This window comes from Chiloscyllium plagiosum, chromosome 42 (assembly GCF_004010195.1).
Source record: "Chiloscyllium plagiosum isolate BGI_BamShark_2017 chromosome 42, ASM401019v2, whole genome shotgun sequence".
NCBI classification, from domain to species: Eukaryota; Metazoa; Chordata; class Chondrichthyes; order Orectolobiformes; family Hemiscylliidae; genus Chiloscyllium; species Chiloscyllium plagiosum.
This window is the reverse complement of record NC_057751.1, coordinates 5,744,832-5,758,907: the sequence shown is the minus strand read 5'-3', so window position 1 is coordinate 5,758,907 and position 14,076 is coordinate 5,744,832. Positions and strand designations below refer to the sequence as shown.

Here is a 14,076-nt window from a genome sequence, read left to right as displayed (position 1 = left end):
GATCCATGGCTGATTCTGCTATAGTCTCGGAGGTCGCGGCCTTTAGCTCCGCCACTCCGACTCAGCGCTCAATTTCCTTGATGTCTCGGTCGTGCTTTTGTAGCGCGGCCGAGAGTGAGTCCATCGGCTCCGGGACTCTTCGATGAAGGCATCGATTTTTGCATCGAGTTTGGAGCTTATTTCCACGAGGCTCGCCACCGTAAGTAAGTCCCCCGGGGCGGCTGCGGACGCCTCTGCTGCAGCTGGAGAGAGTGTGGGAGAGGTTCCTGTCTGCTGAGAACTGCGGGGTCCCTTCCCTTTAGTCATTTTTACAAGAGATTAAATTGTTTAAATTCAGTACTGAGCAACTAATTACATTAAGTAATTTGGTGAGTGTGGTGGAGGCGGGTGGCCCACTTTGCCCAAGTCTTGGGAGGAGCACTATAGATGCAGACTTGCTGAGTCGCCGCCATCTTGGATCCCCCCACTCAAAACATTCTTAAGCTGCAGCCCAGACTATAACTTAACAATTCTTTTTGGTAAGTGTACAGTGAAAATTACCCAGAGTAAGTTAGCTAGGTTGACCACCGGGTTTTAAAACAGACAAAAAAATGTATTCACTAAATTACACAATGAAATGCAAAGAACAGATTAAAGAACCCCTCCAGAACTCAGTCTATCCAAACTAGACTTAATTATGCTGTCCCGAATATACACATCAGTTCCAATAAACAAACCCCTTAAGCACAGTAATAATGAAACAAAGGCTTTCAGGTCGAAGTTAGAAGCACAGAAAGAGAGAGAGTCCAGCAGTCTGTTTCCACACAGCTCCACAACTGAACTCCCTAACTAGTTCAGGACTGAACTGCTCAGCAAGAGAGCTGGCCACACCCCCTTGACTTATACAGGTTAATTCTAAAAACATAAAAGCTTTGGCCTAAAGACTCGTCTGTTTATGTATAAACAAAAAGGCCTTTCATCTCGGGTCCAAACCCAGCTGTTTCGAAGCCATGCCTGTTTACGACCCCTCTGAAAAGAAAACAAGGACACAGGATGCTTGAGAAAAGGAACAGCTTTTGGGAAAAAAGGACCAGCTTTGTGACAGGGTTACCAAACTTATAGAAGAATGTTAATGCAATAGAAGAATTCAGATAAGTTTTAGTAATACCTGGCATGAATGAATGCCAAATGAGGAAAGGCTAGACAGGCTAGATTTTTATCCTCTGGAGTTTAAAAGAGTCAGAAGTGACTGAACTGACATGTAAGATTCTGAAGAGACTTGATCAGAAAGGAAGCTTTCTCTCAGGGGAGAATCTGGTACTCGGTATCATCATTTAAAATGAAAGGGCCTCCATTTAAAACAGGGTTGAGAAAACATTTTTACCTCGGAGGGTGGATAGACTTTGGAATTCCTCAAAAGGCAATTTCTAAATATTTTTTAAAGGAGAGGTAGACAGATTCTTGATTACCAAGAGGATGAAAGATTACCAGATATATGTCGGAATGGAGAGCTGAGGTTAAAATCAAATCAGCCACAATGTTATTGAATGGTGGAGCAGGCTCGAAGGGCCAAGTGGCCTACTCTTTTTCCTTGTTCACGTGTTTATATATATGATCAGGAAATGATCATCACAGAGGTGTGTCATATCAGTCACCTTAAATACCACCATGCAACATAGAAACAATCAATCAATCCCAGATGGTGGCTTCTATTTCCGATAGTGTACTGTATATTTTACAGAGTGTTACAGTAACATACTGGTGCCATAAGGCTTGGCAAAGTTTGACAATTATTATGTCTTACTCAAATTGTTTTAAAACAAAATCAAAGCTTTAGTGCAATATTCTCAGACTGTGCCAAATGTTTAATGTACTCAATTCATGACATCACTGGGAATTTTCTACATGAATTCCTGGCAGCAGCAACCCACAACACCAACCACAGAAATATGCAAAGTGATGATGTTGTGATTTTGTACATACCTGTACAGTGCTACTGTTATGATTCCAGCTGATATTATTACAAGATAAATCAGATTCCAGACTCAAATCTGCTTGATCGATCATGCTTTGTTTTGCTTTGCTTTAGTATTAACAAGATGAGTGCTCACTGAAATATGAGCACGCTGTATTGCAGGTGTGGTTTTAACAATAAAACTAACATTTATTGAGCAAGAGAAATTAATATAAAATAGGAAAAACCAAACTTTTTATAGATAATATAGTTTTAAAGAGTTTGAAACACAATAGAAATATAGTCCCATTAATTCAAAAACTTCCCTCAAAATCACTCCTTGTACAGTAGTCAAGCCAATGAAAAGTCTTAATTGTGAATTCAGCAGCCAGTTAGGAACATCTAATGGCCTTTTATGAAACTTCCATACACAGGAGTTTAAACATTCTTCGATGAAATAAACTCATCAGGGTTTTGATCAAAACACTTCTGGTTTGGGACTGTCACTAAACTTCTCACTCTAAGATACTCTATTTTTACTGTGTTCTACGCTTCTCAGGAGCACTGTTTCAGACATCCATTTTCATTCATGGATATTTATTGAAGTGTCTAAAACCAAAAACCAGTTTACAAAAAGCTGAAACTTAACAAAAAGAACCCAAAATTTTCTAACAGAAACTTTGATGCACAATTATTTACTTTGTTCAATCATAAACTCTCTGAATGTAAATAAAATTAATGATAATTCTCAAAGCTTTTCCAGCAAGCTGTTTTAAAAGAAATAATCAAGGCTACAGAAACACCGACAAGGTAATCATTAATTCTCCAAGAACACACAAAAAATTATAAATCACCCAATCTGCATCACACGACACTCAGCATTGACACTGCCCACAAACACAGACTTGTGATTAAAAGCTATTAATTGTATACAACTAGACTTCAGCTATATCCTTCTCCACACAGCTTTCAGGAATAGAACACTTCTGAGTCAGGTGGTTATGCATTCAAGCTTCGATAGAGATACTTGAAACCAAAAATCAAGACTCGGATGCCTGTACAGGACTGAGGGAGCCCTGCAGTCTGAGGAGCAGGCTTTCAGATAAGATATTAAACTGGGGTCCTGAAAGATCTCTCTGTGCCATGACAACTATTTTAAAGAATTGGTCTTGTCTGTCAATCAACTTAATTGAAACAAATTATCTGGTCATTATTACATTGCTATCTTGTGAGAGTTTGCTGTGTTCAGGTTGGCTGTCATGTCTCCTACACTGCAGTACTGACTGCACTTTTAAAGTAATTTGTCATCTGTAAAGTTCTTTAAATCAGTAGAACATTCTAAACTTGTGAAAACCATATGGATATCAATATTGTGTTTCTTCCTTTTCAATGAGACTGCCTTGATCTCTTGGATACCTAAGCACAGGTCTGTCTTGCTGATTTTTTTTCACCTCTTTATTTGCCTTGTCTACTCTCTGATTGTTCTCAACTACATAGATCTTGTCTTTCTTTCCTAACCGTTTTCAAACTTAGGAGCAGGAATTCTCATGGCTTGTTTTCAGGATACTCAAAGTAATGATGTAAATTTAATGCAATTAAGCTAATCAATGTACAGAAAATCTAACTATTTATTGCATCACCTTATTTGTGACTGTGAAAGTTTTGATTATGACAGCACCTTCATGGGAAATAGCAATCATAGGGATGCTTCATGATTTAGTATCTTGTGACCATAAGAATGACAGTGATATCTGATCATTTTACTCCTTTGATTGTAGGCCTACACACATGGATTCAAGTCTGAGTCATCAACTTGTGTAAAAAAATGATTTTTATATCACTTGTCATCTTCAAAGAACAGACAATCCCAGATCTCTCTCATTGTTATCTCTCACTTCTTGATTTGCATTGTCTTCCCTTCTATCGCTCTCAACCAAACACTGAAATGTCAATCCATTCAAAATGTAAGTTTCACAATTTTCTATCATCTTTTTTGTTGTGACTAACACAAAAATGTATTAAAGCCAGGTAGCAGGCTGCACGAATAAATTCGCTTCATCTCATGTAAATTAAATTGAATAGTGGTAAATACTTACCCAGTCAGCAGACTAACTGTGCTGTGGAAAAATCCTGGTTACGGGATGCACTGTAGTCTTAGGGAACTGAGGAACTGCAAGAACTTGGCCTGGAGGAACAAAACCCACATCTTATGAATGAGAGTAAAAATGAATTTTATTTTATTATTTTGATGAAGAACAGAAGAGTTCTCCTGAGTGTCCTAGATGCTATTAAGCCCTCAATCTCTTCAAAACAGGTTATCTGGCTGTCTCTTTCACCATGCACAAGTTTGTTGCTTTCCATTTCACTGCTGGGATTTGGTGAACTTGGAACATCCCTTCTCCCTCAGCACTCCAACACCCCGTTCCCCCACCCCCACCCCCCACACCCCCATTATTGCATAAATGCTGCGCTCTCCACACTTCACTTCAGCTCTGATGAAGAGTCATCTAGATTTGAAACATTAGCGTCTCGCTTACTTTTTAGAAATCTAAAAATAATTCTTGCAATTTTTTAAATAGTACTAGCTAGTTTATTCCCCTATTTCATCTTCCCCACCTGATTGATTTTTTTCCAGTTATTGTCTGTTGGCTTTTAAAGATTTCCCAATCCTCTGATTTTCCCATTGTATACTTTTTCTTTTTGCTTTTATGCTGTCCCTGACTTTGCTTGTCAGCCATGGTTACCTCGTCCTCTCCTTAGCATGAAAATACATTGAAAATACATCACATCTCTCAACTTCTTGATGAATTCCAAATGTTTCCAAGCAGCAAAAGATACCTTACCAATTCTATATTGCACAACTGTAAAAACCCAGCCTTCCCCACCATATTAACATTGCAGACTTCCGCCATAACTATGAGACATGCAAAATCATTTGTTTTAAGTTGCAAAAACATGTAATCTCTGAAAATTCACAACCAAAAACAAGCAGTAAAATACTTCTATTTATGCAAACATTGGAGTTAGGAGAGTCTATAGCAGCTAAAGAAAGTTTGCTCTCCTGAATTGGAATTCCATTCACAACACTGCAAATAGCTGCCAAAAATTCAAATAGTTATCTTAATTGCTTCACCATGATCAACTGCATGGCATTACATTTCAGCAAAAAGGATTCCAACAATAGGGCACAAATATGACACTGGTATTCTCCACATTTTGAGTACCTCATGGTGAGTTGACTTCTTAAACTGTGCAACCCTCGGGATGTCAGGATACCCACAATACTGTTGCAAACAAAGTCCCAAGATTTTGAATGAAGGGGTCACAGTACAGTTCCAAGTCAGAATGGTTATGGCTTGGAGAGGAACCTCCAGGTGGTCGAGGGGGTTAATACAACGGTGTCACCGTGCATTTGCTGCCTTTATCGTTCTGGTGGGTAAAGGTTGTGGGTTTGGAAGGTACTGTGTTTCACATATTACAACAGTGGCTACACTTCAGAAGTTCAACATTGGTAGTGAAGCATCTTTAGATGGTGACAGATGTTAAAGGATAGCAGGCCTTTTGTTTTTCTTTCAGAGGGAACTGGATCTCATGAGTTCAGTTGCTTGAGAGGATGGCAGCTTGACCACTGCATTTCCCTCCAGTAATGGTGTCCTTGATAGCATGACTCCTTCTCTGAACTCCTCGGGAGTCGCGGGCTGTTCAGAGCCCCCCTCTTTCCCCCCACCCCCGTATCATCCACCCACTGAACTGCTGTCAGACAGATTTCTGTCATGTGAAATTCAATTTGTTCTGCACATCCTCTATATTCCCCTTTTTAAAAAAACCGGTGCGAGAACGTTGATAATAAGCATGATTCGGAGATGCCGGTGTTGGACTGGGGTGTTGTACAAAGTTAAAAATCACACAACACCAGGTTATAGTCCAACAGATTTAATTGGAAGCACACTACCTTTCGGAGCGACGCTCACAATCATCTGATGAAGGAGCGTCGCTCCGAAAGATAGTGTGCTTCCAATTAAACCTGTTGGACTATAACCTGGTGTTGTGTGATTTTTAACGTTGATAATAAGGTAGAACATAGCATGAGAGGAGTATTCCCAGTTAGATCGGTGAAATTGCGACCAAACATTGATGTCCCACTTCAGCCAGTGTCTGATGCTTGTACCAACCGGAGCCTGAGAACCATTATTTTCTCCCTGCTGTTTTTGGAGGTGAAAACTACCCTTAGCAGAGGAGCGGCCAAAGGTGGAATGTTTGCCGGGTGCAGGCACGATGGGCCCAATCACCTCCTTCTGCGCCCTGACTATTCTGATTTACATTGGACAGCCGAACGAGAATTTTAAACCGTGAGAAACTGGTCTGGGGGAGCTGATGGTTCACCTCGAGAGTTGGAGGAGACTGCGTGGAGTGTATGTGCATCTCTCGGGCCAAAGTGAGGGCTCGGGTTCTGTCAGTGGCTATTCCCTTTTTCTTCCCACAATTCTCGCCCCTAAACAAATTCTCAAAGAATATTTTCAGCCAAGACCCCCATTGTGCAGATCAGAAATGATTATTTTGTGGCAAGTGAATCGAGGGCAAGCGGAAAGCGGTGTGATATCAAACCATTTGGTGAGAGTCGGGTGGTTGCCCCTTGACACTGGACGAGAAGCTTGGCCTTCAGATGGTGGGGGGTATGTGTGCGAGGAGGGGAAGTTGGACGAGACGAGTGACAATGAGGAGGCGGGGGAGGAAAACCGTCGCCACCCCCTCCCCCCCTCCGAAAGAAAGCGATCCCGTGTTTCAAATGCACGTGTCGCGATTGACATGAAGGCGGTATCACTTGCCGACTTTCGAAAATATCGATGGGGCTGAGACCGCGAGCTGACAAGTGAAAAATTTTTTAAAAACTCTCAGAATTGGTGCGCTGTCTGAAATAACAGAGAGCTTTGACCAAAAAGAAAAGACCGATTGCTGAGCACTTTGATCCGGTGCCGCCTCCCGGTGTGCGAGATCAATCCGTATTTTGAAAGCTTTCTTTGTATTCCTTTATGGGACGCCGCTGCCCGGACCCAGCATTTATTGCCAGTCCCTAGTTGCACCTGGAGAAGGTGGTGGTGAGCTGCCTTCTTTAACCGCTGCAGGCCATGTGTTGCAGGTAGAGACCAGCAATGCCCCTGAGGGAGGGAGGGAATTCCAGGATATTGACGCAGTGAGCGGCGATATATTTCCAAGTCAGGACAGTAGTGTTCCCCGTGTCTGCTGTTGGAATTCTTCAATTTTCTTGACCATAGGTGGGAGGCCAGATCTCTCCAAGAGAACCAGCAGTTCACATTTTGGACGAATATGCCAATGTGGATATCCAGTCGGTCTGAGAGAGTCGTGATGTTCACCTCTTGGCGGATTGTGTTTCTTGTCAAAAGTACTTGAAATAAGACGTGGGAGGAGAAACAGGCATTCCGCCCATTAAATCTGCTCTGCTACTTAATAAGATCATGACTGATCTGATCATCCTCAATTCGACTTTCCTGCCTTTTCCCATACCACTTGATTTTCTTACCGGTTAAAAATCAATCTCAGATTTGAACGTACTAAATGACCAGCCTAGGCAGCTTTCTGTGGGAAAGAATTCCATAGATTCACGAATCCTCTGAGAGAATAAATCACTCCTCGGCGGCACGGTCCCACCCTCGGACGACTGTCTGTGTGGAGTTTGCACATTCTCCCCATGTCTGCGTGGGTTTCCTCCGGGTGCTCCGGTTTCCTCCCACAGTCCAAAAATGTGTAGGTTAGGGTGAATTGGCCATGCTAAATTGCCCGTAGTGTTGGGTGATGGGGTAAGTGGGTCTGAATGAGCTGCTCTTCGGAGGGTCGGTGTGGACTTGTTGAGTCGAAAGGCCTGTTTCCACACTGTAAGTAGTCTAATCTGTAAAAGATTTATGTCGTAACTGGATGATCTTCACTCTGGGATTATACCCTCTAGTTTCAGATGTTCCCACAAGGGAAAACAACCTCACCACATCCATCCTGTCAAGCCCACTAAGAATCTTGTGTGTTTCAACAAAGTTACAACCCTAAGACATCGGAGTGGAAGTAACTTCATTTGGCCCATCAAGTCCACTCCGCTATTCAATCATGGCTGATGGACATTTCAATGCCACTTATCTGCACTCTCCCTGTATCCCTCAATTCCTTGCGAGATTAAGAATTTATCAATCTCTGCCTTGAAGACATTTAATGTCCCGGCCTCCACTACGGTCCATAGCAATAAGTTCCACAGGCCTGCCACTCTATGGCTGAAGAAATGTCTCCTCATTTCCATTTTAAATTGACCCCCTCTAATTCCAAGGCTGTGTCCACGGGTCCTAGTATCCCTGCCTGATGGAAACAAATTCCCAGCATCCACCCTTTCTAAGCCATGCATTATCTTGTAAGTTTCTATTAGATCTCCCCTCAACCTTCTAAACGCTAATGAATACAATTCCAGGATCCTCAGCCGTTTATTGTATGTTAAGCCTACCATTCCAGGAATCATCCATGTGAATCTCCGCTGGACATGCTCCAGTGCCAGTATGTCCTTCCTGAGTTGTGGGGCCTAAAACGGGACACAGTATTCTAAAAGGGGCCGAATGAGAGCTTTATAAAGTCTCAGTAGCAAATTGCTGCTTTTGCATTTCAACCCTCTTGAGATAAATGACAACATTACATTTGCTTTTTAACCATGGACTCAAGCTGCAAGTCAACCTTTAGAGAATCCTGGACTAGCACTCCCAGATCCCTTTGTACTTTGGCTTTATCAATTTTCTCACCATTTGGAAAATAGTCAATGCCTGTATTCTTTTTTCCAAAGTGCAAGGCCCTGCATTTGCTCACATTGAATTTCATCAGCCATTTCTTAGACCACTCTCCTTAACTGTCTAAATCTTTCTGCAGCTTTCCCACCTCCTCAGAACTACCTGCCTGTCCACATAACTTCGTATTATTGGCAAACTTCACCAGAATGCCACCAGCCCCCTCATCCAGATCATTGAATATAAAGTGAACAGCTGCGGCCCCAACAGTGAACCCTGCAGGACACCACTTGTCGCTAGCTGCCATTCTGAAAAAGAACTTTTCATCCCAACTCTCTGCCTTCTGTCAGACAGCCAATCCTCAGTCCATGCCAGCAGCTCACCTTGAACACCATGGGCCCTCACCTTACTCAGCAGCCTCCAGTGTGACACCTTATCAAAGGCCTTTAGACAGTCTTGGAAGATAACATCCACCGGGTTTCCCTGGCCTAACCTACTTGTTACCTCTTCAAAGAATTCTAACAGGTTTGTCAGGCACGCCCTCCCCTTACTAAATCCATGCTGACTTGTTCTAATCTCACCCTGCACTTCCAAGAATTTAGCAATCTCATCCTTAATGATGGATTCTAGAATTTTACCTAAAACCAGGTTAGGCTAATCGCCCTAAAAATTTCCATCTTTTGTCCTGATCCTTTCTTGAGCAAGGGGATACAAAAGTGATTTTCCAATCATCTGAGACTTTCCCTGAATCCAGTGATTTTTGAAAGATTACAACCAACGTCTCCACTATTTCTTCAGCCACCTCCCTCAGAACTCAAGGATGTAGCACATTGGGGCAAGAAGATTTATCAATTTTTAGACATTTTAGCTTTTTTAGCACTTTGTCTTTTGTAATGGCTACTCAACTTTGCCCTTGACTCACCTTAATTGTTGGAATATTACTCATGTCTTCCACTGTGAAGGCTGACACAAAGTTTTTATTAAGTTCTTCAGCTACTTCCTTATCTCCCATCCCTAGCCTTCCTGCATCAATTTGGAACGGCCCAATTTCTACTTTTGCCTCTCATTTGTTTCTTATTTATTGAAAGAAACTTATACTATCATTTCTAATATTACTGGTTAGCTTACCTTCATTTTTTTTTAGATTTCTTTTTTAGATTTCTTACAGTGTGGAAACAAGCCCTTCGGCCCAACAAGTCCACACCGACCCTCTGAAGAGCAACCCACGCAGACCCATTCCCCTACACCTAACATGATGGGCCAATTAGCATGGTCAATTCACCTAACCGGCACATTTTTGGACTGTGGGAGGAAACCGGAGCACCCGGAGGGAACCCACACAGACACGGGGAGAATGTACAAACTCCACACAGACAGTTGCCTGAGGTAGGAATTGAACTCGGCTCTCTGGTGCTGTGAGGCAACAGTGCTAACCACTGTGCCACCGTGCAGCCCCCTCTCCTTCCTTATTTCTCTCTTTGCTATCCTCTGTTTGTTTTTGTAGTCTTCCCAACCTTCTGATTTGCCAGTGCTCTTGGCCACTTTATAGGCTGACTTTATTTATCAGCCATGGTTGTGTAATTCCCTGTCACCACCAACTACACCCCCCCCTCACCGCCCCCCCAGATAATTTTTATAATCTTTCTTTTCTTTGGGATGAACCTCTGTACTGTGTCCTCAATTACACCCAGAAATTCCTGTCATTGTTGCTCTACTTTCTTCCCTGTTAGGCTCTGCTTCCAGTTGATTTTCATCAGTTCCTCCCTCATGCCCTTGTAATTACCTTTATTTAACTACAACACCATTTCATCCAATTTTGCCTTCTCTCTCTCAAACTGCAGACTGAACTCTACCATATTATGATTGCTGCCTCTTAAGTGTTTCCTTACTTCGAGATCTTTTATAAAGTCTGGCTCATTACATGACACGAAGTCCAGAATAGCCTACTCCCTTGTGAGCTCCATCACAAGCTGTACCAAAAAGCCATCCTGTAAGCATTCCATGAATTCCCTTTCTTTAGATCCACCAGCAACATTATTCACCCAGTCCATTTGCTTATTGAAGTCCCCCATGATCACTGTGACCTTGCCTTGCTGACATGCCCTAGGAAAAAGTGAGGACTGCAGATGCTGGAGATCAGAACTGAAAAATGGGTTGCTGGAAAAGCGCAGCAAGTCAGGCAGTATCAAAGGAACAGGAGATTCTCCTGCTCCTTTGATGCTGCCTGACCTGCTGCACTTTTCCAGCAACATATTTTTCGTTTCTGACATGCCCTGTCTATTTCCTGGTTCATCTTGCGCCCCGAGTCCTGGACACTGCTGGGAGGTCTGTACATAACTCTAATTCTGATTTTTTTTGCCTTTGTGGTTCCTCAACTCCACCCACACAGACTCCACATCATCTGAAACTATGTCATTCAGTGCCATAGATTTAATTTCATTCTTAACTAACAAGGCAAACCTGCCCCCTCTGCCCACCTCCCTGTCTTTTCGATAAGTTTTACATCCTTGGATGTTTAACTGCCAGTCCTGAACCCCCTGCAATCACGTCTCTGTGATGCAGACCACATCATAATCATTCATGATGATTTGTGTTGTTAATTCATCTACTTTGTTACAAATACTACAAGCATTCAGGTACAGCACCTAAATGCTGATTTCCTTATCCTCATGATTTCTATTACCTCAAGTACTGGAAATGTGTTGCTGGAAAAGCGCAGCGGGTCAGGCAGCATCCAGGGAACAGGAGAATCGACGTTTCGGGCATAAGCCTTTCTTCCTGAAGAAGGGCTTATGCACGAAACGTCGATTCTCCTGTTCCCTGGATGCTGCCTGACCTGCTGCGCTTTTCCAGCAACACATTTCCAGCTCTGATCTCCAGCATCTGCAGACCTCACTTTCTCCTCAAAGATTATTACCTCAAGTAGTTTGTCCTAAGATATCCTTCATTTTTGCTTCATTCCTAGTCTGCCTCGAACCTAAAACCTGCAGACAAGCTAACCTGCTGCTTATCTTTCTAATTGACTTGAAATTCCCTGTTGCTTTTTCTTTCCCTCCCCCACTCCAACTCACAAGTTTAAGGTCCTAGTGACCACCCTGTTTATCCTTTTCACCAGAACACTGTTTCCAGATCAGTTCAGGTGGAGATCATTCCATCAGTACAGAACTTCCCGGTTCCGAAACTGATGCCAATGTCCCATGAAATGGAATCCCTCTTTCCTACACCCATATCTTAGACACATGTTTACTTCCCTAATTTTCTTATCCCTATGCCAATTAGCACGTGGCTCAGGCAGTATTCTAGAGATTATGACTCTCAAGGACCTGTTCTTCAATTTCCTTCCGAGTGCTTGATAATCCCCACACAGGTTCTCCTTCTTAGCCTTGCCTATGTTGTTTATGCCAACATGGACCACAACAACTGGATCCTTTCCCTCCTGCTCCAATATCTTTTCAAGCTGGTCGGAGATGTCCTGCACCCTGGCACCAGGCAGGTAACACACTATGTGGGACTCCTGATTCGGCTCACAAAGGATACTATCTGTCCCCCTAATTATGGAATCCCCTATATTATAAAACAAGTACTTGTCTTTTTGCTCACTCCTCTTGAATGGACTTCTGCACCATGGTGCCATGGTCAGCTGGCTCATCCTGTCCCCAGTCCTTTTCCTCATCCAGACAGGGAGCAAAAATCTCATACCTGTCAGACAAGGTCAAGGGCTGAGGTTCCTCCACTCCTGAACTCAGAATACTCCTACCTGCCTCACTTACAGTCATACCCTGTTTTTCCTGATCACTAACTGAATTTGAATTATTTAATCTAGTGGGTGTGACTGACATTTGCTGCATATTTGACTTAACTCCAGTGAATGCAGGCTCAGCCTACCCAATCTCTCCTCATAAAACAATCCATCCTTACCCGGAATTGACCCAGTAAATATTTTCCCATCTTCCTCCAACACTGGTATATCTTTCCTTAGATTAAACTATCTACCATATATGTAATGGAGGAAAATGTTAAATTACGACTTTGGTAAGAAAATTAGAAGCAAAGACTGCTTTCTAAATTGGAAAAGGAATCAGAAATCTGAAGCACAAAGGGATTTGTGAGTCCTGGCTCAGGACTCGCTTAAGGCTTAAATGCAAGTTCATTTGGCAGTTAGGAAGACAAATGCTATGTTGGCATTCATTTCAAGAGCCCTAGAATGCAAGAGCAGAGATCTACTGCTGAGGCTGCATAAGGCATTGATCAGACCACATGTGGAACATTGTGAGCCATTTTGGGCCCCATATCTAAGGAAGGATGTCCTGGCATTGGGGGAACCCCAAAGGAGATTTACAAAAATGATCCAAAGGGTGAAGAGCTTGTCATGTGAGGAGCAGTTATGGGCTCTGGGTCTATTGCAGTTTAGAAGAGTAAGCAGGATCTTATTGAAACCTACAGAATACTGAGAGGCCTGGACAGAACAGATATGGAGAAGACCTTTCCATTAATTGGAGAGACAAGAACCCAAGAGTACAGCATCAGAGTGAAGGGACAATCCTTTAGAACTGAGTTTCTTCAGCCAGATGGTGGTCAATCTATGAAACTCATTGCTTGAGAAGGCAGTGGAGGGCAAATCATTGAGTGTATTTAAAAAATGATAGACGGGCTCTTGAATAATAAGATGGTCAAGGGTTACAGAGATAAGGCAGAAAAATGGGATTGAGAAACATGATCGAAAGGTGAAGCAGACTCAATGGGCTGAATGCCCCAATTCTGCTTTTATATCTTGTCATCTTATGGTGGGAACAAACTAGTGCCTTGATAGGTTTTATCAAGACATCCCTACTTTTAAACTTCATTCCCTCTGAAATAGGACCAATATTCCATTTTCCTCAAAGTAAAACGCAGAATTGTCAATGCTGGAAATCTGAAACAAAAACAGAAATTGCTGGAGAAACTTAACCGAAGAAGGATCACTGTCTCAAAATGTTCACATGACTTTCTCTCCTAAGATGCTGTCAGATTTGCACTGTTTCTCCAGCAATTTCTATTTTTATTCCAATTGCTTTCGCGATTACATAGAGTCATAGAGATGTACAGCATGGAAACAGACCCTTTGGTCCAACCCGTCCATGCCGACCAGATAAGCCAACCCAATATAGTCCCACCTGCCAGCACCCGGCCCATATCCCTCCAAACCCTTCCTATTCATATATCCATCCAAATGCCTCTTAAATGTTGCAATTGTACCAGCCTCCACCACATCCTCTGGCAGCTCATTCCATACACGTAACACCCTCTGCGTGAAAAAGTTGTCCTGTAGGTCTCTTTTATATCTTTCCCCTCTCACCCTAAACCTATGCCCTCTAGTTCTGGATTCCCCGACCC

The 14,076-nt window shown here is 42.6% G+C and overlaps 1 long non-coding RNA gene across 2 annotated transcripts in view; it reads right to left on the bottom strand.

Annotated features, from left to right (window-relative positions):
• Positions 1-225: 225 nt before the first annotated feature.
• LOC122543061 overlaps positions 226-14,076 on the bottom strand; it is a 20,705-nt gene continuing 6,854 nt past the window's right edge. Inside the window, exons 1-3 of one of the 2 annotated variants that reach the window (XR_006309908.1) lie at positions 5,158-5,618; positions 4,030-4,118; positions 226-296 (exon numbers count right to left, since the gene is read on the bottom strand). This is a non-coding gene — a long non-coding RNA (uncharacterized LOC122543061). Of the gene's footprint in view, positions 297-4,029; positions 4,119-5,157; positions 5,619-14,076 lie in introns of those variants that run through there. The other variant, XR_006309907.1, reaches the window with a different exon arrangement.